The sequence below is a fragment of the Schistocerca americana genome, unplaced genomic scaffold (genome assembly GCF_021461395.2).
Source record: "Schistocerca americana isolate TAMUIC-IGC-003095 unplaced genomic scaffold, iqSchAmer2.1 HiC_scaffold_1465, whole genome shotgun sequence".
Classification (NCBI taxonomy): domain Eukaryota; kingdom Metazoa; phylum Arthropoda; class Insecta; order Orthoptera; family Acrididae; genus Schistocerca; species Schistocerca americana.
In genome coordinates, this window is record NW_025725549.1 from 22,501 (window position 1) to 27,500 (window position 5,000).

Consider the following 5,000-nt stretch of genomic DNA (forward strand, 5'->3'; position numbering starts at 1 on the left):
AGAATACAGATAATGTATACAACTGTCCGTATACATGCTGAAAGACTCTGCTCACAATCACAACCACACGTCAGCCACACACCCTTATCACGCACTACTCTCTGCCTGTAACACGCACACAGACAATATGTAAGCACCAGCATGGAACAACACCCAGTGCATCCTCTCCGCCACATTAGACAATCCACACTGTCATAACCAGACTGGGAGGTCCACTCAGAAAACAGAATATCCCACCCACCCGACAACCACCATTGCTCAGCCAAGCCACCAACACCCACACATGTCCTACACAGGGGTGCACCCAACATCACAATACTGCCTCCTCTCACAGCACACAAACAATGGCAGGAATGAAAGACACAGGTCTGCCACAAGCATGGAATGAGAGCGCCGCCTGTCATGAGCCAAAGGTGCATCCTGACGTGGCAAATCAGATGATGCCGCAGGCATCCACTTACTATAATCACAATCAACAAACCGGCCGCCCCGCCCCGCCCCCCATTAAACCTTTCCTTACAACAATGTGTACCTTAACCTAACCTATATCGTACCGTAACCTAACCTATATCGTACCGTAACCTAACCTATGTCGTACCGTAACCTAACCTATGTCGTACCGTAACCTAACCTATGTCGTACCGTAACCTAACCTATGTCGTACCGTAACCTAACCTATGTCGTACCGTAACCTAACCTATGTCGTACCGTAACCTAACCTATGTCGTACCGTAACCTAACCTATGTCGTACCGTAACCTAACCTATGTCGTACCGTAACCTAACCTATGTCGTACCGTAACCTAACCTATGTCGTACCGTAACCTAACCTATGTCGTACCGTAACCTAACCTATGTCGTACCGTAACCTAACCTATGTCGTACCGTAACCTAACCTATGTCGTACCGTAACCTAACCTATGTCGTACCTTAACCTAACCTATGTCGTACCTTAACCTACCCTATGTCGTACCTTAACCTAACCTATGTCGTACCTTAACCTAACCTATGTCGTACCTTAACCTAACCTATGTCGTACCTTAACCTAACCTATGTCGTACCTTAACCTAACCTATGTCGTACCTTAACCTAACCTATGTCGTACCTTAACCTAACCTATGTCGTACCTTAACCTAACCTATGTCGTACCTTAACCTAACCTATGTCGTACCTTAACCTAACCTATGTCGTACCTTAACCTAACCTATGTCGTACCTTAACCTAACCTATGTCGTACCTTAACCTAACCTATGTCGTACCTTAACCTAACCTATGTCGTACCTTAACCTAACCTATGTCGTACCTTAACCTAACCTATGTCGTACCTTAACCTAACCTATGTCGTACCTTAACCTAACCTATGTCGTACCTTAACCTAACCTATGTCGTACCTTAACCTAACCTATGTCGTACCTTAACCTAACCTATGTCGTACCTTAACCTAACCTATGTCGTACCTTAACCTAACCTATGTCGTACCTTAACCTAACCTATGTCGTACCTTAACCTAACCTATGTCGTACCTTAACCTAACCTATGTCGTACCTTAACCTAACCTATGTCGTACCTTAACCTAACCTATGTCGTACCTTAACCTAACCTATGTCGTACCTTAACCTAACCTATGTCGTACCTTAACCTAACCTATGTCGTACCTTAACCTAACCTATGTCGTACCTTAACCTAACCTATGTCGTACCTTAACCTAACCTATGTCGTACCTTAACCTAACCTATGTCGTACCTTAACCTAACCTATGTCGTACCTTAACCTAACCTATGTCGTACCTTAACCTAACCTATGTCGTACCTTAACCTAACCTGTATTGCGCCTTAACCTAACCTGTATTGCGCCTTAACCTAACCTGTATTGCGCCTTAACGTAACCTGTATTGCGCCTTAACGTAACCTGTATTGCGCCTTAACGTAACCTGTATTGCGCCTTAACGTAACCTGTATTGCGCCTTAACGTAACCTGTATTGCGCCTTAACGTAACCTGTATTGCGCCTTAACGTAACCTGTATTGCGCCTTAACGTAACCTGTATTGCGCCTTAACGTAACCTGTATTGCGCCTTAACGTAACCTGTATTGCGCCTTAACGTAACCTGTATTGCGCCTTAACGTAACCTGTATTGCGCCTTAACGTAACCTGTATTGCGCCTTAACGTAACCTGTATTGCGCCTTAACGTAACCTGTATTGCGCCTTAACGTAACCTGTATTGCGCCTTAACGTAACCTGTATTGCGCCTTAACGTAACCTGTATTGCGCCTTAACGTAACCTGTATTGCGCCTTAACGTAACCTGTATTGCGCCTTAACGTAACCTGTATTGCGCCTTAACGTAACCTGTATTGCGCCTTAACGTAACCTGTATTGCGCCTTAACGTAACCTGTATTGCGCCTTAACGTAACCTGTATTGCGCCTTAACGTAACCTGCATTGCGCCTTAACGTAACCTGCATTGCGCCTTAACGTAACCTGTATTGCGCCTTAACGTAACCTGCATTGCGCCTTAACGTAACCTGCATTGCGCCTTAACGTAACCTGTATTGCGCCTTAACGTAACCTGTATTGCGCCTTAACGTAACCTGTATTGCGCCTTAACGTAACCTGTATTGCGCCTTAACGTAACCTGTATTGCGCCTTAACGTAACCTGTATTGCGCCTTAACGTAACCTGTATTGCGCCTTAACGTAACCGATATTGCGCCTTAACGTAACCTATATTGCGCCGTAACGTAACCTATATTGCGCCGTAACGTAACCCACATTGCCCCTTAACGTAACCTATATTGCGCCGTAACGTAACCTATATTGCGCCGTAACGTAACCCACATTGCCCCTTAACGTAACCCACATTGCCCCTTAACGTAACCCACATTGCCCCTTAACGTAACCCAACACACGTTGGGCCTTAACCCAACACACGTTGGGCCTTAACCCAACACACGTTGGGCCGTAACCCAACACACGTTGGGCCTTAACCCAACACACGTTGGGCCTTAACCCAACACACGTTGGGCCTTAACCCAACACACGTTGGGCCTTAACCTGCTCTGTAATTGTCATACGACGCGTTAAATTAGTGTAGTGTTGCCTAACTGCAACCCCCGCAATATAGTTTGCTACTCGCACTGCCCGGTCCCCAGTGTATCGCTTCATGTTAAACACCTTGCAGCTATACACTGTAATGTGGATGGCAGCAGGACGTACATGCTCAATGCCCTTTGCAGTTGTTCATTGGCATTTGCAGTTGTTCATTGGCATTCGCATGGCGAAGCACTTAGCCTACGCTGTGGTACGGCCTGTGTCAACTGTCCGCTGATGTTGTACGTCCAAATCACACACTGTACTGCACATTGGTCCTCATGTACTGAATGATACATCGTGGTACATGTGACCGTACAACGACTGCGCCAACAACGGCGAACCATGCGGTCCAAATGTTGTGCACTCAGCTACGTGTCGTCTCCCTATAAGAGCTGGATTGCAGTGTGGTATGCCCTGGATGGCGATCAGCATGAGCCGTCTGTTGATGTAGTGGCGCGTGTTGTCAGACGTAGTCGTCTCTTCTCACACACCGTGATAGCACGGTGCACTGCGTTCCACATCTGCGACATGCGACAGAGGCCGGTTGACAGTCGTTCGCGCAATGGACATCGCATACGTACGGGGGCCACCTTCCACGTGTTCGCTAAGCGTGGACATGTTGTTGCGTGTATGTGGGCAGACAGTGTGTCGTGACACCTGACACAGGCATGCAACAATCGTTGAATTTGCAAATGGCGATGGACGCCTACGTTTGCTGGTGACGTTACGCAAATGAACAACTGGTAAACCGTTGTGGTGCGGTTGTTCTCGCTAGGGGTGAATCAGTGATGGCGACGATCGGTTGAGCTACCAACCGGTTGTTGCAGCGATACCCACCATGCCCACGAACGTGAATGGCATGTGGGTGTGAAGCGATACGCGGCGGTGGCTGGGTGGGACCGTCCCCGGCCGGTGAGGGGGGGCCTCCCGGCGTGTTGGCCGTGCGGTGCGTGGGCGCACGCGCTACAGCCGGCTGGTGGGGGCGGCCAGTGGCAGGCGCGCCGGCCGACGGAGGCGGCAGGCGGCGCAGCTGCGCGCCGGCGCACCCTGCACGCGGCGCCGTGCGGCCAAAGTAGGTCCTCGCGGGCCCGGTGCGAAGCGCGGTGGACATCTGCAGTGTGCTGGTCCGATTGAGGACTGTGTGCGCTGAGGATGCGCCGCCGCCCGGCGCTCGGCGCCGCGACGCCGTCTGCTGCTCGGTCGCCTCTGCGGTTCTCGCAGGTGGTTTGTATCGCAGCTGTGCGGACGTGTTGGCGCGTGCGCTGTGCTGGGAGAGTTCGCTTCGGCACCCAAGTGGGGCTTTTGTCCTTCTGTGGCGCTGGCGTTGGAGCTGCCGGTCACCGTAGGTGGCGCGTGTTGTCTCCCGCCGGCAATGCCACGACAGCACGCTCCCGGGCCTCTGTCGGCAGCGGCAAGCTCAGTTGGGAGCACGGGTGGTCGCACCTAAAGCGTCTACTCGCCAAACTCCGGGCGATTGCGCCTCTCTCGAACCCGACCAAGTACTTAGGACGGCGCTGCGCGCCGCCGGGACCTGAGAGGGTTTCGAGGTGTATGGTGCAGGGGAGCTCAGCCTCCTCCTGTTTGCAGAATAATTGAGCGGACGCTTGCGTGTTCGCGCGGGCCCCCGGGACACACTCCCGGGCGGCCGGCTGCTCAGCTCTAGTTGACGCAGCTCCCTGGTTGATCCTGCCAGTAGTCATATGCTTGTCTCAAAGATTAAGCCATGCATGTCTCAGTACAAGCCGCATTAAGGTGAAACCGCGAATGGCTCATTAAATCAGTTATGGTTCCTTAGATCGTACCCACGTTACTTGGATAACTGTGGTAATTCTAGAGCTAATACATGCAAACAGAGTCCCGACCAGAGATGGAAGGGACGCTTTTATTAGATCAAAACCAATCGGTCGGCT

The 5,000-nt window shown here is 50.7% G+C and overlaps 1 non-coding gene across 1 annotated transcript in view; it reads left to right on the forward strand.

Moving 5' to 3' along the window:
- The first annotated feature begins 4,763 nt into the window (after nt 1–4,763).
- The window catches only part of LOC124568349, a 1,910-nt gene continuing 1,673 nt past the window's right edge, over nt 4,764–5,000 (forward strand). Inside the window, exon 1 of the ribosomal RNA XR_006971191.1 lies at nt 4,764–5,000. This exon is cut by the window's right edge and continues 1,673 nt beyond it. This is a non-coding gene — a ribosomal RNA (small subunit ribosomal RNA).